Below are 27,377 nucleotides of genomic sequence, written 5' to 3'. Positions count from 1 at the left end.
TGTGTAAGTGTAGATAAATTAGAGATGATAAATCTTATTTGGGAGTAATCAAAATGATATTTTGGAAGTGCTTCAGTGTTGTTTGGAAATGTTCAAAGGTGTTTATGTGAGTATTCAAATGATTTATGAGAGTGTTCGAAGTAATCTTGGGGTTGTTCTGTAGTGAGATGATAAAGGTTGTGGATGAGAGAATATTTCTTAAGAAATATTGAGAAAAGGTGGTCTCAAATGATGTATGAGAGTGTTTTGAAGGTGTTCAAAGTAAAGTGAGGTGTGTGTGTGTGTGTGTGTGTGTGTGTGTGTGTGTGTGTGTTAGGTGGTCATAGAGTTTTGTGAATATCTTGGATACATTGATTTTAGTGGATTTGAGATGGGTGATGAGATGCATTTGTGGATGTGAAATGTGATTTTTGTGTGTGTGTTCAGAAGAGGTGTGTTGGGAGATTGGTGAGTGGATGTGAAGAAATGTGGGTGAGATGGAGAGGGGTATGGGGAGGGTTGTATTAGAAATTTAATGAAATATGGGGGGATTTTACTGAAAATAAATGTAATGTGTGAATATTTTAATAAGAAATTATAGAATTGAAAAGTTATGATATATTGGAAAAGAATGGAGGGTGTTGAAACATGTCGCAGTAGTTGGGTAGTGAGATTAGTTGTTGTGAGTATAATATCAATTTATGTGGATACAAGGAGATGGGTATAGAGAGGATTTTATTAGAATTTTAGTAATGTAGGGAGGAATGTGTATTACATTTAAGATTCAGTAAAAAGAAGGGGAAAAATTTGTATCGAATAAATTGTGAATAAATTGGTAAGTGATGAGGGTTATGAGTAATGTAGTCGAACTAGAGATACCAAAAAAGTGGTTATAAGTTGTGGGTTGTTGGTGTGACTTTTTCTGATGAAATTAGTTAAAACGAGAAAAAATTGTGGGTTGTGGGTGATGTGGGTTGTGGGTGATGTGGGATGTGGGTGTTGTGTGTTGTGGGTGTTGTTGTCGAACTAGAGATATCGAAAAGACTTGATTCTGTTATAAGTGTTCGTGTGTGTTTGGTTTGTGTTCATGTTTTTTTTTTGCGTTCATGTTATATCTTAGTTGGAGGAGAGTGTACTCATAGAAATTGGTAATCGTCTTGGTTATAGTGATTTGAAGGGATTTGTGTGAAAATGGGTGTTAGTCTGTTATGTTGATCTTAGTTTATGGTGATTTTGGTGGTGTTTTGACTGTATTCAGTGGTGTTTTAGTAGTATTCAGTGGTGTATTTGGGAGTACTCAAAATAATATTTTGGAAGTGTTTCAGTGTTGTTTGGAAATGTTCAAAGGTATTTTGGTGAGTATTTATATGAGATTGTTTTGAAGGTGTTCAAAGTAAAAGTGAGGTGTGTGTGCGTATTAACTTCTTAATATGTAAAATTGTGACTAGTGAATTTATCGAAAAGTGGTTATAACTAGTAAGTGTTGTGGTGACTTTTTGTGATGAAGCAGTTAAAACGAGAAAAATTGTGGGTTATGAGTGAAAATTGTGAGGTGTTGGTGGGAGTGTGAAGGTTTGGGAGGGTGGGGAGAAGGAGAGAGAGAAGGTTACTTCGTGGGGAGTGACCTGAGATGAAATAGTTAAAACGAGAAAAATGTCTAGACTTGAGGAGAGTGAATCTTTTGTAAAGAAATTGTGGATTGTTGTGGGTATTAACGAAAAAATGTGGAACTATTTGGGTTATCCTGGGTTAAGAGCGAAAATGTTTTCCCTATGTTGTATATGAAATGTGTAATACTGAGATGGGGATGACGAAGAAGATCCAGAACAAAAAAAATGCATAGAATTTCTTCAAGAGAAAAGTATGTTGATTTTAGTCAATGAATTGTACCTTTTTTCAATTAATTTTTTTTTGTTGGATGTATATGAAATGCATTGGTTGTATAATAAATAGTGTTATCCTGCATTTTAAGTTAATGTCTACTCGACAAGATTCAGCCTGTGTGTGCGGGGTCATCACGTGACGTTACTGACATAGGGGGAAGTCGACAAGATTCAGCCTGTATGTGTGAGGTCATCACGTGACGTCACTGACCGCCGAGTAAACACAGGTGGGGTGACGTCACACTTGTTTAGACCTGTAGTAAGAGAAAGTACCATGCCCCATAGGAGGAGTTCATTTGAATGCTTACCCTCAGAGGGGGGAATCCAAAAACTTGATCCGAGGAGATGGAGTCTTGGTATTATCGAGAAAAACTTGATCCAAGGAGATGGAGTCTTTGATTTCGAGAAAAACTTGATCCGAGGAATTGGAGTCTTTGTATTATCGAGAAAAACTTGATCAAAGGAGATCATAAGAAAATTAAATAAAAAAAATTGGGATGGGGGGTGAAAGTGGGAGGGGGAACCTCAAAAATTTGATCCGAGGAGATGGAGAGCACAAGAAAATGAAATTAAAAAAAAAATTGAAAAAAATCGGAAAAAAATTCGGGGAGCGGGGGCGATCCGGACGATGCTGCAGAAGGCGCAGGCGGGTGCGACGGGCGGGCGCGAGGGGCGCGAGCGGGCGCGAGGGCGCGGCGGGCGGGTGGGTCGGCGCGAGGGCGGGGGTGGGTGGGGGGCGCGGGTGCGTTCGTGGGTGGTGTTCGTGGGTGGGGTCGTGGTTGGGGGTCGTGGGTGAGGTGGTCGAGGGTGGGGGTCGTGGGTGGGGGGTCGTGGGTGGGGGGTCGTGGGTGGGGGTCGTGGGTGGGGTCATGGGTGGGGGTCGTGGGTGGGGGTCGTGGGTGGGGGTCGTGCGTGGGGGTCGTGGGTGGGGGGTCGTGGGTGGGGGTTGAGGGTGGGGGCATGGGTGGGGGTCGTGGGTGGGGGTCGTGGGTGGGGGGTCGTGGGTGGGGGGTCGTGGGTGAGGTGGTTTCGAGGGCGAGGTGGTCTCGAGGGTGAGGTGGTCTCGAGGGTGAGGTGGTCTCGAGGGCGAGGTCAAGGTCATTAGCATATAGGTGTGAAAAGGAGCCACTCAGGAATGGACCGCTCTGTAGAATGAGCCACTGAGCCACAGCCCTTTTCAGGAGGAGCCACTCAGGAATGAGCCACTCTGTAGAATGAGCCACTGAGCCGCCTTCAGTACTACTTATATATATATATATATGTCGTGCCGAATATGTAAAACTGGTCAATTAGCAAGAACTCATTTAAAATTAAGTCCTTTCCAAAATTTTCTCTTATATGTTTAAAGATATATTTTTTTAATTAATGTTAATGTAAAAATTTTTAATTTTGTACTAAAAGAAACTTAGAAAACTTACCTAACCTTGTTATAACGAGAGCAATTTATTTTAGCCTAACCCAACTAAATATATCTTAGATTTGTTTACAGTAATTTAATACTAATCAAACACAGTGAAATATATTTTTTTCGTTAGATTCAGAATGATTTTGACGAAATTATTGCATACACAAATTTTCGCTTGTCCTATATGGCAAGATGAGCGTTGCTATTTAAGCCAAGATCGCAAGTTCTGCCTATTCGGCACGACATATATATATATATATATATATATAATATAATATATATATATATATATATATATATATATATATGTATATATATATATATATGTCGTGCAGAATAGGCAGAACTTGCGATCTTGGCTTAATTAGCAACGTTCATCTTGCCATATAGGACAAGTGAAAATTTGTGTATGCAATAATTTCGCCAAAATCATTCTGAACCTAACGAAAAAAATATATTTCACTGTGTTTGTTTAGTATTAAATTACTGTAAACAAATCTAAAATATAATTTGTTGGGTTAGGTTAAAATAAATTGTTCTTGCTATAATAAGGTTAGGTAAGTTTTCTAAGTTCCTTTTGGTGCAAAATTATAAATTTTTACATCAACATTAATGAAAAAAAAATATCTTTAAACGTATAAGAGAAAATTTTAGAAAGGACTTAATTTTAAATGAGTTCTTGCTAATTGACCAGTTTTACATATTCGGCACGACATATATATATATGTCGTGCCGAATAGACAGAACTTGCGATCTTGGCTTAAATAGCAACGCTCATCTTGCCATATAGGACAAGTGAAAATTTGTGTATGCAATAATTTCGCCAAAATCATTCTGAACCTAACGAAAAAAATATATTTGATTGTGTTTGTTTAGTATTAAATTATTGTAAACGTATTTAAAATATATTTAGTTAGGTTAGGCTAAAATAAATTTCTCGTTATAATAAGGTTAGGTAAGTTTTCTAAGATTCTTTTGGTGCAAAATTAAAATTTTTTACATTAAAATTAATGAAAAAAATATATCTTTAAACGTATAAGAGAAAATTTTAGAGAGGGCTTAATTTTAAATGAGTTCTTGCTAATTGACCAGTTTTACATATTCGGCACGACATATATATATTATATATATATATATATATATATATATATATATATATATATATATATATATATATATATATACATATATATATAAATATATATATGCTATATATACATATATATATAAATATATATATGCTATATATACATATATATATAAATATATATATGTTGTATATACATATATGTATAAATATATATATATATATATATGTTATATATATATATATATATATATATATATATATATATAAATATATATATATATATATATATATATATATATATATATATATATATATATATATATATATATATATATATATATATATGGGGAAGGAGAGCAGAATTCTTCCTCCGTAAGCCATGCGTGTCGTAAGATGCGACTAAAATGTCGGGAGCAAGGAGCTAGTAACCCCTTCTCCTGTATATATTATTAAATTTGAAGAGAGAAACTTTCGTTTTTCCTTTTGGGCCACCCCACCTCGGTGGGATATGGCTGGTACGTTGAAAGAAGAAAGAAATTATATATATATATATATATATATATATATATATATATATATATATATATATATATATATATATATATATGTCGTGCTGGATATGTAAAACTGGTCAATTAGCAAGAACTCATTTAAAATTAAGTCCTTTCTGAAATTTTCTCTTATACGTTTAAAGATATATATTTTTCATTAACGTTAATGTAAAAATGTTTAATTTTGCACCAAAAGAATCTGAGAAAACTTACCTAAACTTATTATAACAAGAGCAATTTATTTTAGCCTAACCCAACTAAATATATTTTAAATACGTTTACATTAATTTAGTTCTAAGCAAACACAATCAAATATATTTTTTTCGTTAGGTTCAGAATGATTTTGGCGAAATTATTGCATACACAAATTTTCACTTGTCCTATATGGCAAGATGAGCGTTGCTATTTAAGCCAAGATCGCAAGTTCTGCCTATTCGGCACGACATATAAAACTGGGATGCTTGAATGTGCGTGGATGTAGTGCGGATGACAAGAAACAGATGATTGCTGATTTTATGAATGAAAAAAAGTTGGATGTCCTGGTCCTAAGCGAAACAAAGCTGAAGGGGGTAGGGGAGTTTCGGTGGGGGGGAATAAATGGGATTAAATCTGGAGTATCTGAGAGAGTTAGAACAAAGGAAGGGGTAGCAGTAATGTTGAAGGATCAGTTGTGGAAGGAGAAAAGAGAATATGAATGTGTAAATTCAAGAATTATGTGGATTAAAGTAAAGGTTGGATGCGAAAAGTGGGTCATAATAAGTGTGTATGCACCTGAAGAAGAGAGGAATGTAGAGGAGAGAGAGAGATTTTGGGAGATATTAAGTGAATGTATAGGAGCCTTTGAACAAAGTGAGAGAGTAATTGGGGTAGGGGACCTGAATGCTAAAGTAGGAGAAACTTTTAGAGAGGATGTGGTAGGTAAGTTTGGAGTGCCAGGTGTAAATGATAATGGGAGCCCTTTGATTGAACTTTGTATAGAAAGGGGTTTAGTTATAGGTAATACATATTTTAAGAAAAAGAGGATAAATAAATATACAAGATATGATGTAGGGCGAAATGACAGTAGTTTGTTGGATTATGTGTTGGTAGATAAAAGACTGTTGAGTAGACTTCAGGATGTACATGTTTCTAGAGGGGCCACAGATATATCAGATCACTTTCTAGTTGTAGCTACACTGAGAGTAAAAGGTAGACGGGATACAAGAAGAATAGAAGCATCAGGGAAGAGAGAGGTGAAGGTTTATAAACTAAAAGAGGAGGCAGTTAGGGTAAGATATAAACAGCTATTGGAGGATAGATGGGCTAATGAGAGCATAGGCAATGGGGTCGAAGAGGTATGGGGTAGGTTTAAAAATGTAGTGTTAGAGTGTTCAGCAGAAGTTTGTGGTTACAGGAAAGTGGGTGCGGGAGGGAAGAGGAGCGATTGGTGGAATGATGATGTAAAGAGAGTAGTGAGGGAGAAAAAGTTAGCATATGAGAAGTTTTTACAAAGTAGAAGTGATGCAAGGAGGGAAGAGTATATGGAGAAAAAGAGAGAGGTTAAGAGAGTGGTGAAGCAATGTAAAAAGAGAGCAAATGAGAGAGTGGGTGAGATGTTATCAACAAATTTTGTTGAAAATAAGAAAAAGTTTTGGAGTGAGATTAACAAGTTAAGGAAGCCTAGAGAACAAATGGATTTGTCAGTTAAAAATAGGAGAGGAGAGTTATTAAATGGAGAGTTAGAGGTATTGGGAAGATGGAGGGAATATCTTGAGGAATTGTTAAATGTTGATGAAGATAGGGAAGCTGCGATTTCGTGTATAGGGCAAGGAGGAATAACATCTTGTAGGAGTGAGGAAGAGCCAGTTGTGAGTGTGGGGGAAGTTCGTGAGGCAGTAGGTAAAATGAAAGGGGGTAAGGCAGCCGGGATTGATGGGGTAAAGATAGAAATGTTAAAAGCAGGTGGGAATATAGTTTTGGAGTGGTTGGTGCAATTATTTTATAAATGTATGGAAGAGGGTAAGGTACCTAGGGATTGGCAGAGAGCATGCATAGTTCCTTTGTATAAAGGCAAAGGGGACAAAAGAGAGTGCAAAAATTATAGGGGGATAAGTCTGTTGGGTATACCTGGTAAAGTGTATGGTAGAGTTACTATTGAAAGAATTAAGAGTAAGACGGAGAATAGGATAGCAGATGAACAAGGAGGCTTCAGGAAAGGTAGGGGGTGTGTGGACCAGGTGTTTACAGTGAAACATGTAAGTGAACAGTATTTAGATAAGGCTAAAGAGGTCTTTGTGGCATTTATGGATTTGGAAAAGGCGTATGACAGGGTGGATAGGGAGGCAATGTGGCAGATGTTGCAGGTGTATGGTGTAGGAGGTAGGTTACTGAAAGCAGTGAAGAGTTTTTACGAGGATAGTGAGGCTCAAGTTAGAGTATGTAGGAAAGAGGGAAATTATTTCCCAGTAAAAGTAGGCCAAAGACAAGGATGTGTGATGTCACCGTGGTTGTTTAATATATTTATAGATGGGGTTGTAAGAGAAGTAAATGCGAGGGTCTTGGCAAGAGGCGTGGAGTTAAAAGATAAAGAATCACACATAAAGTGGGAGTTGTCACAGTTGCTCTTTGCTGATGACACTGTGCTCTTGGGAGATTCTGAAGAGAAGTTGCAGAGATTGGTGGATGAATTTGGTAGGGTGTGCAAAAGAAGAAAATTAAAAGTGAATACAGGAAAGAGTAAGGTTTTGAGGATAACAAAAAGATTAGGTGATGAAAGATTGGATATCAGATTGGAGGGAGTGAGTATGGAGGAGGTGAATGTATTCAGATATTTGGGAGTGGACGTGTCAGCGGATGGGTCTATGAAAGATGAGGTGAATCATAGAATTGATGGGGGGAAAAGGGTGAGTGGTGCACTTAGGAGTCTGTGGAGACAAAGAACTTTGTCCTTGGAGGCAAAGAGGGGAATGTATGAGAGTATAGTTTTACCAACGCTCTTATATGGGTGTGAAGCATGGGTGATGAATGTTGCAGCGAGGAGAAGGCTGGAGGCAGTGGAGATGTCATGTCTGAGGGCAATGTGTGGTGTGAATATAATGCAGAGAATTCGTAGTTTGGAAGTTAGGAAGAGGTGCGGGATTACCAAAACTGTTGTCCAGAGGGCTGAGGAAGGGTTGTTGATGTGGTTCGGACATGTAGAGAGAATGGAGCGAAACAGAGTGACTTCAAGAGTGTATCAGTCTGTAGTGGAAGGAAGGCGGGGTAGGGGTCGGCCTAGGAAAGGTTGGAGGGAGGGGGTAAAGGAGGTTTTGTGTGCGAGGGGCTTGGACTTCCAGCAGGCATGCGTGAGCGTGTTTGATAGGAGTGAATGGAGACAAATGGTTTTTAATACTTGACGTGCTGTTGGAGTGTGAGTAAAGTAACATTTATGAAAGGGTTCAGGGAAGCCGGCAGGCCGGACTTGAGTCCTGGAGATGGGAAGTACAGTGCCTGCACTCTGAAGGAGGGGTGTTAATGTTGCAGTTTAAAAACTGTAGTGTAAAGCACCCTTCTGGCAAGACAGTGATGGAGTGAATGATGGTGAAAGTTTTTCTTTTTCTGGCCACCCTGCCTTGGTGGGAATCGGCCATTGTGATATATATATATATATATATATATATATATATATATATATATATATATATATATATATATATATATATATATATATATATATATATATATTATTTATTCAAGAAATTGGTAACCGTAATACTCATCCAATTCCACTTCTATCAGATCTTTGACCATAAGTACTTCACTAGCAAGAGCACTTACGAGAAGAGTGTTCTTAGAGCTGCTATAAAATCAAAGGAGCATATATTAGAGTTTTCTGTGTCATAACTCTGGCTTCAGCGGGGCAAAAAAAAAATCACAAGATTCTGATCACATCACTGAAAGCTGTCTGTTTGTCCAAATTCCACAACCACCACCGGCCCATCTCTTATATTTTTCTTATTTTCTCGCGGGGAAAATTTGATTGGCTCACTTGTATATCTTCTCTGTGTTGTTTAGGAAGAGTGACCGGAAGTATATTGTGGAAAACCCAGTTTTCCTCTAACGGGACAGAGAGTTTCCATTCTGGTCAGCTGTTCTGGACCGCTGATGCTGCTCTATTTCATCTTTTTACTACAGTAAGTTTCTATGATTTTTCGTGAACGTCTCGGTGAAATTCTAGCTGAGATTGACATGTTGGCAGAAATGCACTTTCGGCCAATTTTCGGTATGTGGCCTCTTTCCTTTAAAAATTTCTAAGAGATTTTATTTTATTTTATTATCACACCGGCCGATTCCCACCAAGGCAGGGTGGCCCGAAAAAGAAAAACTTTCACCATCATTCACTCCATCACTGTCTTGCCAGAAGGGTGCTTTACACTACAGTTTTTAAACTGCAACATTAACACCCCTCCTTCAGAGTGCAGGCACTGTACTTCCCATCTCCAGGACTCAAGTCCGGCCTGCCGGTTTCCCTGAATCCCTTCATAAATGTTACTTTGCTCACACTCCAACAGCACGTCAAGTATTAAAAACCATTTGTCTCCATTCACTCCTATCAAACACGCTCACGCATGCCTGCTGGAAGTCCAAGCCCCTCGCACACAAAACCTCCTTTCTAAGAGATATTTCTTTTAAATCTTCAGATTTTAGATTTTGTTTTGTAATCTCCTTTGAGTACTATTTGCGAGTTCTTATTCTTGGTTATCACAAGTTTGTGTGCGATCGTAAATGTGTGTGTGGCTTGCCTGCGATTACATATATTTATGACACTATTTTAATTTGCTTATTATAACGTCAACTGGTTTTTTTTTCAGTTATCACACTGAAAACCCCCTGCGCTGATTATCTAAAAAACCTACTGTTTTATATATATATATATATATATATATATATATATATATATATATATATATATATATATATATATATATATATATATATATAGATATGTCCGTAACGCAGGCAATTATATTCCAAATAATTTATCACCTCATAATATTCATTTAAATGACATGTAAATACCATAAGAACTAATATGATGCATTGTCGTATCCTATTAATTTACAATTTACACTTGTAAATTCGTTTTCTTTGATTCTAGTTATTTCAATGAGCTTTGTTTAATTAGCTGTTTCAAGATTTACATCCAATCTGTAGACACTTGGTTTTGTAAATACGATTTGGTTATTAATTTACATATCAAATAAAAAAATTGATTCGGCAATTATATCGTTAAAACTAATTTTATTTTTTCACATTTAATGTGTCTTTTACAATCTTCAATAAAGAGAATTGCTCTTTGATGCCTTTTGATGCCGAGTAAATTTTATGTTTTATTCAGTTTTTTTTTTTTTTTTGTGCCGGTAACACTAAACTACCGCTACAAATTTTAATGTGAACCTTCGAAGCCAAAATAGAAATTGCAGAAAGGTTTCTTTATCTCAACTCCCTTTTTTGTATATTCGTTGTCGATGTGATTGAATCTTCCCTGAATTCAGCTGGGTCAATCCCTGCCACTTTCTCCACGTCTCATGACCTCTCTACTCAGTAAACAACTCTTCTCTTATCTCCATTTCCCTGCACTGCCTCCCAAACGGAACTAACCTCGCAGTTACATCAGTTAGAGTAGATTGGATCTTTGAATAGGTTTTAAGTTGAATGACTTCATAACACGAAGGCGTTTCTTCTTTTCCATGGCATTCAAGCAACTTTTATTGAGATATTGTTGCACGTTTCATCTGTTACTCATGTCAGGTCCATCTTGAAGTATGCAACAACAGCATCGATACCCACATCCGAAAAAGCACGTTATGATATTGGAGTAACTGCAGTAGAATGCAATGAGACGTGTTAGGTAACGGGTATCAGCTACAAGGAGATGCTGGCGGAATTAAACCTAACGACATTGAACGATAGAAGAACCAGCGAACACTCAACAAAATAATGAGATGAATTGATAGCGTACATGGGCTGTTTCAGGAAGAATCTCTTCAGTGTCACTGAGGTGGGGAAGTGGAACGGCCTCTAGGATGAAGTGGTGTAAGCAGACTTCATACAAAGTTTTAAAAGTACGATAAATCCCACGAAGCTAGAAGGGAATGAATCTAGAGGCTGAACCAGGAGCTGAGACTCGACCCCTGCAGCCACATATATATGTGAGTACGGAAGAGCGCCCGCACTCGCTCTACTTGCACTTTTCCACCTGCCTATGTTGGTTACAGACTAGTGGAAAAGTGACGTGATGTCATAACAAAGGCGCTACTATCAGCAAAGTAAGCTACAGCTTCTTAAGAACATAAGAACGAAGGAACACTGCAGAAGGCCTACTGGCCCATGCGAGGCAGGTCCAAGTCTCCTACCGGCTTAAGCCAATGCACCCAACCTAGTCAGGTCAGGTCACATTGACTTAAGGGAGGAACACGGCAACCGACCTGGTAGCACAAGCTATCAGGTCCAACTCACACCCACCCACATCTACTCATGTACTTATCCAACCTATTTTTAAAGCTACACAACGTTCTGGCCTTTATAACGGTACTTGGGAGTTTGTTCCACTCATCCACAACTCTATTACCAAACCAGTACTTTCCTATATCCTTCCTGAATCTGAATTTTTCCAACTTAAAACCATTGATATCCACCTTCGCTGACCAACGACAACACAAGTGGCGATCTCAACTTGCGTCATGGAGACTGAGTAATTAATGACTGAGTAATTAATGCGCCGTACAATGTCTTAGTTACATTCTTTAAGAAATTAATTATTATGTTTCGTTATATGAATTACAAATGAAACAATTACAAATGAGAAAACAAAACCAAATACAATTATATGTTTTAAAAGTGTAAGGACAATATCCTCTTTCCATCATGTGGTAAGAAAACATGAGGCTACATCCTCTTCAGGTTTCCTGGAAATGATCGACTAGGATTTCCGGAAGAAGTTGAATGAAAGGGCTTTAGGTAAACTAACTTCTCATGGAAAAAAGAGTGGAAGCAAAATATAAAACAAATATCTTGCGAGTGCTGACGATGGAAGAGAGTATAGTGTATGCCGAGGTTATTTGATAGGAAAGAAAAAAAAAACTTTCACTTGCTAGGTAAAAAGACACAGGTGCAACTAATGTGACATTTTATTGGGGCAACATTTCGCTCTCCAGGAGCTTTATAAGACCGAAAGGTTAGCACAATAAAATGTCACATTAGTTACACTTGTGTCCTTTTACCAAACATATTGTTGGTAATTCTACCAACAATAATATTTTCACTTGAAATGTTGAACGTTATCTGGATAAATAATATCGAAGAAGAGATACACAAGGGTCTCTTCCCACCTGAGAAAAAAACATAGATAAAATTCCACCAGAATGTACTAAAAAAGACGTATATTATTTAACAGTAAGGAGTGCCCAACGAATTTGGAATAATCTCACTAACACACACAACCAATAATACTTCCAACATTAGTAATGTCTCTACTGTTATCATTGCTTCCAAAACAAGAGTCGTAAAGCCCCATATAACGTCACCTTCTACGTTTCTCCACAAACTGAACACGAGGAAAAATTATAAAATGTATATTTTTTATAAATATTTAGAATGTACATATATAGGTGAATACGGTCTTTCCCACGTTTGATGTAAAATCCTACGGACATAGTGTATATTACTTTTTAGATTCTTCGAATATTATATATATTACACGTAAGATTCTACCAATATTGTTTATATTACACGTAAGATTCTACCAATATTGTATATATTACACGTAAGATAATACCAATATTGTTTATATTACACGTAAGATTCTACCAATATTGTATATATTACACGTAAAACTCTACCAGTACTATATAGATTACACTTCAGATCCCACTAACACTGTGTGTTTTACACCTAAGATCTTAGCGATACTGGACGTACAATATGACACTTCATGTCTATACCGATAGTTTGTATTTATTCATGAGATTCTACCTGTCTTGCATTTGCTCTCCATAGTCACCTACCCTTTCTATGTGTTCTCCTTAAGGTCCTTATAAAACTGTGATCATGAAGATAATATCGGTAGTGAATGTACACTATTAGCTTTAAGGTCACTAAATTTCTCATTACCTAAGGTCTCTCAGATTTATTCTTTTGATTTGATAGAGTGGAAGAATATGTTCCGATGTTGGAAAATATATCAATGACATTTCAAGCTTTGCAGAGGTCAGCAAAAGTCACAATACGAGCAGGGATTATCAAAGGTCGCCAATAAGAGGTCATCAGGTGTCAAAATATTCTTTATTAATACTGTATTTGCGAAACTGTATGTTATGAAATATCAAAAGTGATATCATTGTCAGAAAAAAATCATTGCCGAGGTAATCAGGTTTGGACCCTGGAAGGGGGAGAGTAGCTCCTGTTCCTTAATCAAAAGACTTTTAAAGGGCATCAAGGGACCTTCTCCATGAAGGAAGAGTGTTTATTTATACAAATGCATTGTTATTTGAGTATACGCTGAAAGAGCGTATATGAACTCAACATACATGCATATCCACTGCAACATACAGGCATAATACACTGCAAAATACAAGCACAATACACTGCAATATACAGGCATAATGGATTGCAACATACAAGCACAATACACTGCAACATACAGGAATAATACACTGCAACATACAGGGATAATACACTGCAACATACAGGCATAATACACTACAAAATACAAGCACAACACACTGCAACATACATGCATAATGCACTGCAACATACAGGCATAACACACTACAAAATACAAGCACAATACACTGCAACATACAGGCATAATGCATTGCAACATACAGGCATAATACACTGCAACATACAGGAATAATACACTGCAACATGCAGGCATAATACACTACAATATACAAGCATAATACACAGCAACACACAGGAATAATACACTGCAACATAGAGGCATAATATACTGCAACATACAGGCATAATGTATTGCAACATACAGGCATAATACACCGCAACATACAGGAATAATACACTGCAACATAAAGGCATAATACACTGCAACATACAGGTATAATACACTGCAACATACAGGTATAATACACTGCAAAATACGAGCACAATACACTGCAGCATACAGGCAAAGTACACTGCAACATACAGGCATAATACACTGCAACATATAGGCATAATACACTGCAACATACAGGCGTAATACACTGCAAAATACAAGCACAATACACTGCAACATACAAGCATAATACACTGCAACATATAGGCATAATACACTGCAACATACAGGCATAATACACTGCAACATACAGGCATAGTACACTGTAAAATACGAGCACAATACACTGCAACATACAGGCATAATACACTGCAAATACAAGCACAATACACTGCAACATACAGGTATAATACACAACAACATACAAGCATAATACACTGCAACATACAAGCATAATACACAACAACATACAAGCATAATACACTGCAACATACAAGCATAATACACTGCAACATACATGGGAATACATATACAACTTCCTTGCTCTCCTCTTTGTGAATTCACCATCTGGGCATTGCCTATGTTTTAATATATGTATACTCTCATGTCCGTATTAATGTATGTACATGTATATTATTTATACACGCATGTTTGTATATGAATATGCCACTGGCACGCTCCTGTCCCCTGTGTATACTGATATGCATTTACAGCCAGCGTTTGCTCTACATAATTATTTAAATCCTTCGTGTTATTAATAAATTTTAATTATTAACTGCACTTATTCTCTCTCTCTCTCGTGGGTAATTTTCTCTGCTAATAATTTCAGTTGTTTCATTATTAATTATTGGTACAATAATTTGGTATTTTGGAGATACTGTTCTTATGTGTTTTGAATCTAACAGCAATATATCGATTATTTGGGTAATTTGTTCCATTAAACCCATGGTGTGGATGTCGCACATACGATAACATTAAGCTGAACTGCGAGCTTCGTTAAGCTCATGGCTGAACGTGAGATATGATCACAGCCATTCACTAATTGAAAGGCTGTTCAGCTTAAACAGAGCCACGACGATGGGACACAGATAAAAAGCAATGATGGGAATGACTCTCAGGAACCTACGAATTCCATTAGCACTCTGTATCTTTGTGTAAGATATACCAGTGTTTAAAATTTTAAGTCGATCAGAAGAGGCGTTCGCAGGGATACCTCGAAGGAAAGAACAAAATACATCGGACGTTAGAGGTCTCCTACAAGTGATCAGTAATTGCATATATATGTACACACACGTACACGTACAAACTTAATGTTCACTTTCACGAACACAACACACACCAAAAAAAAAAAAAAAAAAAAATATATATATATATATATATATATATATATATATATATATATATATATATATATATATATATATATATATATATATATATATATATATATATATATAGGTCAAGTGTCTATATACAGGTACCTTTGACAATCCTAGTGGGTTTAAGTATCCCTTAGAGCTGGACTTTCAAGTGAGTCGAGGCAGGATAACAGCGATTACCCAGTAGCTTACTCTGTTTGCAGATTACACTCACAGATCACGCAAACACAAAAAGTGAAATAAACCGGTCTGTGGCACAAACGAACCCGCATGAAAGGGGGAAAATAAAAGAGAGGTTAAGAGTACTGAATACATCAGCCTACAACTGAGTTTCTTTACAGTCGAATAACGAAATATATTGCAATATTATATTGCATTTAACTTTTTTCCCCCATGCGTTAAATTTTGTGCGAAATACACATTACCTTCATCACTCACACACACACACACACACACACACACACACACACACACACACACACATACACAAACGCTCACACACACACACAGAGCTAAGGGGAATGTCCTACGAAGGAAGGTTAAGGGAAATCCGTCTGACAACACTAGAGGACAGGAGGGTCAGAAGAGACATGATAACGACATACAAAATACTGCGTGGAACAGACAAGGTGGACAGTGACAGGATGTTCCAGAGATGGGACACAGAAACAAGGGGTCACTATTGGAAGCTGAAGACTCAGATGAGTTAAAGGGATGTTAGGAAGTATTTCTTCAGTCACAGAATTGTCAGGAAGTGGAATAGCCTAGCAAGTGAGGTAGTGGAGGCAGGAACCATACATAGCTTTAAGATGAGGTATGATAAAGCTCATGGAGCAGGGAGAGAGAGGACCTTGTAGTACTCAGTGAAGAGGCGGGGCCAGGAGCTGAGTATCGACCCCTGCAACCACAAATAGGTGAGTACACACAAAGACTCATTAATTCCCCCTATAACGACATAGAGAAATATCGAGAGTAAAACTGGTAAAAAGCTGACTGTGCTACACGTAAAGGAAGAGAATGTACACAGGTCACTGATGGTCACTAATTGAGACTCGTTGTAATCTTCAGTGGCTCTCAGAAAGCCTTCAGAGAGCTGTGTTGAAGCCCCTGCACTCTGCTGTCTAACTGGAGGATGGATGTGGGGAACAGAGAGAGGGAGAGGGGGAAAAAGGAATGTGTGTGACAGAGAGAGAGAGAGAGAGAGAGAGAGAGAGAGAGAGAGAGAGAGAGAGAGAGTCTCCTTTTAAATTTCGAGAGAGTCTTAACTGAGCTTTGTCATATTTTTAAGGGGGGATGAGAAAGCCCCCCTTCCACTGTACCATCGATTATCTCTCTTTACACTTATTATCCCTCGTTGCTCTTGTGGTATTCCTGGTAAAGAGCTTACCCTTGTGTACTTCGTCTTTGTCAGGTGGTATTTTGTATGTGGTAATGTGGCCTCTTGTTTTCTTCGCTCCTCCAGTGATATATATATATTAAACACAGAACCTTCATTCATTCTTTGTAGTTCATTTCGCTCAGCTCTCCAGTGTACTCTTTCAGATTTCATTTAGTGAGGATATAATCAACATAGCTGCAGCAAGTCATTTGTTGAGGTTATATGTGTGAATTTCGTTTAATTTTCTGTCGTTCTTGCTCTCTGCTAAAGACGTTGTCAGTTGGACGTCGAAATAGAGATTTTCCCCCTATCTGTGTTTTTATCTATCGGCTCGTGTTAAATATTTTTTTGAGCAATTTTTATATTAACTCTCAATATAGTTATTAATTACATTTCTACATATCTGAAGCTGAGATAAGGATAAATATTTATAACCCATGTTCTAGGAACTTGTTTAGTTTTTATTAACACACCGGCCGTTTTCCACCGAGGAAGGGTGACCCAAAAAAGAAGAAACACTCCCATCATCACTCACTCCATCACTGTCTTGCTAGAGGCGTGCCTACACCACAGTTAAAAATCAGCTTCGTCAGAGCGCAGGCACAGTACTTCCCACCTCCAGGATTCAAGTCCGGTTAACCGGTTTCCCCGAACCCCTTCATAAATGTTACTTTGCTCACTCTCCAACAACATATCAAGTCATGAAAACCATTCGTCTCTACTCGCTCTTATCCAACACTACCACGCTCACCTCCTTTACCCCTTCGCTAGAGCTACCCTTACCCCTGACTTCCTTCTACAACAGATTTATATGCCTTCCAAGTCGTTCTATTTTGTTCCATCTTCTCTAAATGTCCGAACCACTTCAACAACCCTTCCTCTGCCTTCTGGATAATACTTTTAGAAAACCAAGCACTTTCTTCAAATCTCCAAGCTACGGATTCTCTGCATTATATTCACACCGCATACTTAATCACCCATCCTGTATTATCACAGATGACTCAAACACTCATCATGTATTCTCCCAGTGCACTCCCACTCCCATCCTGTACTCTCCCCAAGCATTCCCCACCCATCTTGTACTCTCCCAGAGCAATGCCACCCCCGTCACATTGCCCTCAGACATGACCATCTCCACTACCTCCAACCTTCTCCTTGTTGCAACATTCACTACCAATGCATCACACCCATATAAGAGCGTTGGTATAACTATACTCTCATACATTTCTCTCTTTGCTTCCATGAATAACGTTATTGGTCTCCACAGACTCCTCAGTGCTCCACTCACCTTTCTCTCTTCATCAGCTCTATGATTCACCTTGTCTTTCATAGACCCATCTGCTAACAAGTCCACTCCCAATTCAATGAATACATTCACTTTCATCGTACTCCCTTCCTCCAAACTGATATTCAGTGTTTCATTACCTAATTTTTTGATATCCTCATCACCTTACTCTTTCCTAAATTCACTTTGGATTTCCTTCTTTTAAATACCCTTCCATACTCGTTCATCAACCTCTGAAACTTCTATTCAGAATCTTACAAAAGCACAGTGTCATCAACAAAAAAGCAATTGTGACCCCTCCCACTTTGTGTTAAATTCTTCATCTCCTAATCCCATACCTCCTGCAAGCACCCGACAATCCCATCTATATATATTTTGAACAACCATGTTGACATCATGCATCCTTGTCTAAGAGCTACTTTTACTGGGAGGTAATCTCCCTCTCTTCTACATACTCTAACCCGAGCCTCACTATTCTCGTAAAATCTCTCCACTACTTTCAGAAGCATACCACCTATTCCATACATTTGCAACATCTGCCACACTGCTCGCCTATCAAACCTATCACATGCCTTTTCCAAATCCATAAATGAAACGGAAACCTTTTTACCCTTGTCTACTGTTGACCTACATGTATCACTGTAAACACTTGATCTACAAATCCCTTACCCCTCCTAAAGCCTCCTTGTTCATCTGTCATCCTGCTCTTAGTCTTACTTTTAATTCTTTCAGTATTAACTCTGCCATTCACTTTACCAGGCTTATTCCCCTATAATTTTTACACTCTCTTTTATCCCCTTTGCCTTTATGTAAAGGAACTATGCATGTTCTCTGCCAATGTCTAGGTACCTTTCACACGCACATACACACACATATATAAACACAACTATTATCTCTCGGCACGACATTATATATATATATATATATATATATATATATATATATATATATATATATATATATATATATAATAATTTTTTTTATTATCACACTGGCCGATTCCCACCAAGGCAGGGTGGCCCGAAAAAGAAAAAAATTCACCATCATTCACTCCATCACTGTCTTGCCAGAAGGGTGCTTTACACTACAGTTTTTAAACTGCAACATTAACACCCCTCCTATATATATATATATATATATATATATATATATATATATATATATATATATATATATATATATATATATATATATATATATGTCGTGCCGAATATGTAAAACTGGTCAATTAGCAAGAACTCATTTAAAATTAAGTCCTTTCTAAAATTTTCTCTTATACGTTTAAAGATATATTTTTTTCATTAATGTTAATGCAAAAAATTTTAATTTTGCACCAAAAGAATCTTAGAAAACTTACCTAACCTTATTATAACAAGAACAATTTATTTTAGCCTAACCCAACTAAATATATTTTAGATTTGTTTACAGTAATTTAATACTAAACAAACGCAGTGAAATAAATTTTTTTCGTTAGGTTCAGAATGATTTTGGCGAAATTATTGCATACACAAATTTTCACTTGTCCTATATGGCAAGATGAGCGTTGCTATTTAAGCCAAGATCGCAAGTTCTGCCTATTCGGCACGACATATATATATATATATATATATATATATATATATATATATATATATATATATATATATATATATATATATATATATATATATAATTTATGCAAGAGTCGCAAACAAGCCATATAAGATGCAAAACAACTTTCAAATGTACAAGTGACTTACATTCCAAAGAGCAGCACTATGCAGGTAGTGTCCAGGTAGAGCAGAGAGCGTGTTCCAGTGTACTTAGTCCTCCTCATCCTTACAAGAGGTGTTCTCGGAAGTCTCCGCTCGATGAGATAAATTGTCTGGTTGTCACTATTCTCTCCCACCCCCTTTCTCAACTCCCCTCCCTCCCTTATTCTCTCTCTCCTCTCTCTGTCTCTGTCTGCCTGTCTCTCTCCTTCCCTCCCTCTCTCTTTCTCTCGCTTCCTCTGTACCCGTCGCACCTTCATCTTCCTGTATGCTTCTTCACTCGTTCTGCTTTACTTTCTTTTCAATTCCCTTCCTCCCTCTCCATTTACTCTTTATTTGTGTTTCATTCCCCGTCCATTCTGTTGAACAAACTTCCTCGACGGGAAATTCTCTTGATCCACGGGAATTGAAGTTACCCCCTCCCGGGCGCTGCGTAACTCGTACGGGTTCAACGCTTCCCAGTAAGTATAATAATGTGGAATAAAGTACCACCTTGTTTCTTTCCTAACATCTCTGGCCTTCAGTCCTTCATGAGTGGTGAAGGACTGAAGGCTGTTCCATACTAGGTAGACTGAGGATCGAGCCTCCATCTCATCATCCACTGTTTGACATGGGTTTTGTGCTTCACCTGCATATAATAATAATAATAATAATAATAATAATAATAATAATAATAATCATTTCAGTGGTCTACGCAGTTATATTCTGGATAATAAGCTATTTAAGTAATGTAATGAGCGAGTGATTTTTTTTTGCTTTGCTAAGTAATCTGCTGTAAGATAATTTGGTATATGAAAATAAATAAATCACACACACACACACACACACACACACACACACACACAGGAAGGGCACTGCAATGGATCAGAGAATACCTGATAGGGAGGCAACAACGAGTCATGGTACGTGATGAGGTATCACACAGTATTAGGGACACCGAGCGCGCGAGTCACGCCTTCCGTGCTCCGCGAATATAAGTGTTTTTGAGGGCTACCCAAGTGTTCTGCATTTGTTGCAAAGTGTGTTAGGGTAGTGAACAATCCTAGAAGCGATTTACAATCTGCTTGAGCCACATAAGTGTGGGAAGAGCCACAATTTTGTAAGTGATCCAGAAAGTAAACCGTGGTGGCGCAGTCAGAGCGGGCAGGCTAGTGTGGGTGGTAAGGCGACGTTGTCACGTGTCACCCAAGAAAGCTAATAAAGTGAAACAATCGTGTGTCCAGCGAGAGAAACACAGTGAATAGGGTACATTATTAACGAGAAGACATTGAGGTGGATCTACGCCAGGACGTCACATCGAGCTGGACAATCTACAGGCTGCTACAGCTGCATTGCAAGTACTGTACTCACCTATGAGTGCTTGTGAGGGTGTGGGGTTACATGTTCCAATTAACCGCCAAGCTGATTGCGAATAGTCTCTCATAGCACGATAAAGAATAGGCACTCAAGTATTCAATAAGGAATAGCAATTGGTAATTCAATGAACAAGGCGAGTAACTTACTATAAGCTAGGTGGCAGGACAAGCTTTTAAGGGCAACATTGTAAGTAGGTGCGGGTCAAGTCCCAGGAGGGTGGGGGTCAGGTCACAAGAAGTTGTGGTCAGTCAAGGAGCACTGAGACTACACATTACACCGCACAAGTCACCTACCTCACACCCACACACACACACACACACACACGTCACCTACCTCACACACACACACACACACGTCACCTACCTCACACACACACACACACACACGTCACCTACCTCACACACACACACACACACACAAACAAGTCACCTACCTCACACATACACACACACACACACATACAAGTCACCTACCTCACACACACACACACACACATACGAGTCACCTACCTCACACACACACACACACACACACACACACAAGTCACCTACCTCACACACACACACACACACACAACACACACACACACACACACACACACACACACACACACACACACACACACACACACACACACACACACACACACACACACACACACACACACACACACACACACACATACAAGTCACCTACCTCACACACACACACACACACACGTCACCTACCTCACACACACACACACACACACACACACACACATACACACACACACACACACACACACCACACACACACACAAAACATAGGAAAAAGTTTGTTTTCTGCTGGTCTCATAGAAATTCCACTATTGGAAACATTACATAAGTACATACACGCAGAGAGAGCATTGTACATATACTCATTGTGTATAAGTTACACACACACACACACACACACACACACACACACACACACACACACACACACACACACACACACACACACACACACACAAACACACACACACACACACACACACACACATATCCAGACTCACATATACACTCGCCCCGTCCCCACCGACATCTCACTCCTTCCCCTGATCCCTCCGCTCCCTCTTTCACCCGCCCCCGCCCCCGATTGCCCCCGAAATCCCCCTCCCCACTCCTCTCCCACATAGCCACAGTTCCTCCTCTACCTCCCCCTCCCCCACACTCTGACATACATACTACTAACCTAACACACAGAAGTACATAGGTTTCCCACTCTGAGGCAATCAGGATAAAACAAAAATGGGTTGCCAGAGAGCAACAAGAAAAACCAAGGGGCAGGAGGAGGAAGCTGCAAAGGAAGATTGGGCAGCAGAGCTCATAAAAAGGGAACATGAATGGGAAAAGAAACTAGAAGAACTTAGCATGAGAATGGAAAAGAGGATAGATATGGAAAGCAGGAAGTGGGAGGTACAAGTCAAAGCAGCAGAGGCTAGGATACAGAGTTTAGAAGAGGAACTGAAAAATCTGAAACAGCCTAAAGAACTAAAGAACATTTTGGGATTGACAACAGAGACTGCTACCTCAGTCACAAATAAGGGGACTGTAGGGAAAGAAGGAGCAAAACTGCATGTAGAAGCTCTATCAGAGGAGACTGTAGTAAATGAAAGAGCTAAGCTAAATGTGGAGGCCCTAACAGACCACAGCAGAGCCCAGGGAAAGCCGAGAAGGGAAAATGACAGGCCACTGAGCCCAAGTACATTAGCTAGTGAAACTGAAGAAAGGAAAGCTGCATTGCAGGAAATCAAATTGAATGAGGGGATACCCAGGGATATGCAGTGCGAGAATGAAAGGGTGAGGTCGGTCTTTGTGTATAGGCTCCAGGAAGTTGAAGGGGTAACATATGAAGCAAGAAAACAAGGGGCAAAAAGCAATTGAAAGCATCTTGAAAGCAACAGGAGAAGACAACATGACCCAGCTGGAAAATTTTCGGAGAATAGAGGGGTTTTTAAAAAAAAGAACCTGGCCAGTGAAAGTGACCTTCAAGGCAGAATCGACTTGGAACAGGATCCTGCAGGAGAAAGCACGATTAAGGGACATGCCGGCATACAGGAAGGTGTATCTCGACCGCAACAGAACACAAGAAGAAAGGCAGAAACTGAGAGAGATGGTACAAAGGCGAAAGGAGGAAAGAGAGGGGATGGAGAAGACAGACAGGAGATCTCAGACACAGGAAGAAGATCAAATACAGCCTCCCTCACAACTTCCTATAGAAGCTTCCCAACCAGGTCAACCCCAGTGCAACAAAGCACTCTAAACCAAAACACCCATGCCATATCCAATGCCCCCACCCACTGCATTACAAACTCCACCCCCACAGCAACCACCCATAGTTCCTTATCAGGTCTCCCACTTCCCCAACCCCAATACACCTACCAGACCACAGTCTTAGAGAAGAAGTTGAAGGTGTGGTATACAAATGCAGGTGGAATAACAAATAAGTATGAGGAGTGGCACGAAAGAATCAAGGAGACATCCCCAGACATAATAGCACTCACAGAAACAAAATTCACCAGAATAATAACAGATTCAATCTTTCCATCCGGATATCAAATCCTCAGGAAAGACAGAGGGAGGAGGAGTTGCACTGCTCATTAAAAAACAGTGGGGTTTTGAGAAAATGGAAGGAATGGATGGCATGGGCGAAAGGGACTACTTAGTAGGAACAATCCAGAATGAGGGACATAAGATGATAATTGCAGTAATGTACAACCCACCACAGAACTGCAGGAGGCCAAGAGAAGAATACGATGAGAGCAACAGAGCAATGGTCGACACACTAGCCAAGGTGGCCAGAAGAGCACACATGGGGGGGTGCAAAGTTACTAGTTATGGGTGATTTCAATCACAAGGAGATTGACTGGGAAAACCTGGAGCCCCATGGGGATCGTGAAACATGGAGAGCTAAGATGGTGGATGTGGAACTGGAAAACCTCATGCATCAACATGTGAGAGACACTACCAGAGAGAGAGGAGAGGATGAACCAGCAAGACTGGACCTTGTATTCACCTTGAGTAGTTCGGACATCGAGGATATCATGTATGAAAGGCCCCTGGGAGCTAGTGATCATGTGGTTCTGTGCTTCGACTACATAGTTGAGCTCCAAGTGGAGAGAGAAGCAGGAACAGGGTGGGAAAACCCAAACTACAAAAGGGAGAACTACTCAGGCATGAGGAACTTCCTTCAAGACATTCAATGGGAGAGGGAACTGACAGGAAAGCCAGTACAAGAAATGATTGACTATGTAGCGACAAAATGCAAGGAGGCAGAGGAGAGGTTTGTTCCCAAGGAAAAAAGAAATAATGGGAAGAACAGAACGAGTCCTTGGTTCACCCAAAGGTGTAGGAAGGCAAAAACTAGGTGTACTAGAGAATGGAAAAGGTACAGAAAACAGAGAACTCAGGAAAATAAAGACATTAGCCGAAGTGCCAGAAACGAATATGCACAGATAAGAAGGGAGGCTCAGCGACAATATGAAAATGACATAGCATCGAAAGTTAAGACTGACCCGAAGCTATTGTACAGCCACATCAGGAGGAAAACAACAGTCAAGGACCAGGTAATCAGACTGAGGAAGGGTGATGGGGAATTCACAAGAAACGACCGAGAGGTATGTCAGGAGCTCAACACGAGATTTAAAGAAGTATTTACAGTGGAAACCAGTAGGACTCCACGAAATCAGAACAGGGGGGTACACCAGCAAGTGCTGGATGAGGTACATATAACCAAGGAGGAGGTGAAGAAGCTGCTATACGAACTTGACACCTCAAAGGCGGTGGGACCAGACATCTCTCCAAGGGTCCTTAAAGAGGGAGCAGAGATATTGTGTGTGCCATTAACAAAGATCTTCAACACATCATTTGAAACTGGGCAACTCCCTGAGGTATGGAAGATGGCAAATGTAGTCCCAATTTTTAAAAAGGGAGACAGACATGAGGCACTAAACTACAGACCTGTATCACTAACGTGTATAGTATGCAAGGTCATGGAGAAGATCATCAGGAGGAAAGTGGTGGAGCACCTGGAAAGAAACATGTGTATAATTGACAACCAGCACGGTTTCAGGGAAGGAAAATCCTGTGTCACAAACCTACTAGAGTTTTATGACAAGGTGACAGAAGTAAGACAAGAGAGAGAGGGATGGATCGACTGCATTTTTTTGGACTGCAAGAAGGCCTTCGACACAGTTCCTCACAAGAGGTTACTGCAAAAGCTAGAGGATCAGGCACACATAACAGGAAAGGCACTGCAATGGATCAGAGAATACCTGACAGGGAGCCAACAACGAGTCATGGTACGTGACGAGGTGTCAGAGTGGGCGCCTGTCAAGCGGGGTTCCACAGGGGTCAGTCCTAGGACCTCTGCTGTTCTTGGTATACGTGAACGACATAACGGAAGGGATAGACTCAGAAGTGTCCTTGTTTGCAGATGATGTGAAGTTAATGAGAAGAATCAAATCGGATGAGGATCAGGCAGGACTCCAAAGTGACCTGGACAGGCTACAAGCCTGGTCCAGCAACTGGCTCCTTGAGTTTAACCCTGCCAAATGCAAAGTCATGAATGAAGATTGGGGAAGGGCAAAGAAGATCGCAGACGCATTATAGTTTAGATGGCCAAAGACTGCAAACCTCACTCAAGGAAAAAGATCTGGGGGCGAGTATAACACCAAGCATATCTCCTGAGGTGCACATCAATCAGATAACTGCTGGAGCATACGGGCGCCTGGCAAACCTACGGATAGCGTTCCGATACCTCAGTAAGGATTCGTTCAAGACTCTGTATACCATTTACGTCAGGCCAATACTGAAAAAAAAGGTTTGCAACAAGACGAGTCCCAGAGCTACGGGGATTGTCCTACGAAGAAAGGTTGAGGGAAATCGGCCTGACGACACTGGAGGACAGGAGGGTCAGGGGAGACATGATAACGACATGTAAAATACTGCGCGGAATAGACAAGGTGGACAAAGGAGGAATGTTCCAGAGAAGGGACACAGACACAAGAGGTCACAATTGGAAGTTGAAGACTCAGATGAATCAAAGGGATGTTTGGAAGTATTTCTTCAGTCATAGAGTAGTCAGGCTGTGGAATAGCCTAGAAAGTGACGTAGTGGAGGCGGGAACCATACATAGTTTTAAGGCGAGGTATGATAAAGCTCATGGGGCAGGGAGAGAGAGGACTTAGTAGCAATCAGCGAAGAGGCCGGGCCAGGAGCTATGACTCGACCCCTGCAACCACAAATAGGTGAGTACAAATAGGCGAGTACAGTGGGCACCTGTGACGAGCGGGGTTCCACAGGAGTCGGTCCTAGGACCAGTGCTATTTTTGGTATATGTGAACCACATGATGGAAGGGTTAGACTCAGAAGTGTCCCTGTTCGCAGATGATGTGAAGTTAATGAGGAGAATTAAATCAGATGAGGGTCAGGCAAGACTTCAAAGAGACCTGAACAGACTGGACACCTGGTCCAGCAACTGGCTTCTTGAATTTAACCCCGCCAAATGCAAAGTCATGAAGATCGGGGAAGGGCACAGAAGACCGCAGACGGAGTATAGGCTAGGTGGCTAAAGACTGCAAACCTCGCTCAAGGAGAAAGATCTTTGGGTGAGTATAACACCGAGCATGTCTCCGGAAGCACACATCAACCAGATAACTACTGCAGCATATGGGCGCCTGGCAAACCTGAGAACAGCGTTCCGATACCTTAGTAAGGAATCGTTCAAGACACCGTACACCGTGTACGTCAGGCCCATACTGGAGCATGCAGCACCTGTTTGGAACCCGCACTTGATCAAGCACGTCAAGAAATTAGAGAAAGTGCAAAGGTTTGCGACAAGGTTAGTTCCAGAGCTAAGGGGAATGTCCTATGAAGAAAGGTTAAGGGAAATCGACCTGACGACACTGGAGGACAGGAGGGTCAGGGGAGACATGATAACGACATATGAAATACTGCGCGGAATAGACAAGGTGGAAAAAGACAGGATGTTCCAGAGATGGGACACAGAAACAAGAGGTCACAATTGGAAGTTGAAGACTCAGATGAGTCAAAGGGATGTCAGGAAGTATTTCTTCAGTCATAGAGTTGTCAGGCAGTGGAATAGCCTAGAAAGTGACGTAGTGGAGGCGGGAACCATACATAGTCTTAAGACGAGGTTTGATAAAGCTCATGGAGCAGGGAGAGAGAGGACCCAGTAGCAACCAGTGAAGAGGCGGGGCCAGGAGCTAAGACTCGACCCCTGCAACCACAAATAGGTGAGTACAAATAGGTGAGTA

This window comes from Cherax quadricarinatus, chromosome 48 (assembly GCF_038502225.1).
Source record: "Cherax quadricarinatus isolate ZL_2023a chromosome 48, ASM3850222v1, whole genome shotgun sequence".
Lineage (NCBI taxonomy): Eukaryota > Metazoa > Arthropoda > Malacostraca > Decapoda > Parastacidae > Cherax > Cherax quadricarinatus.
The sequence above is the reverse complement of the archived record's forward strand: the minus strand, read 5'-3'. Positions refer to the sequence as shown.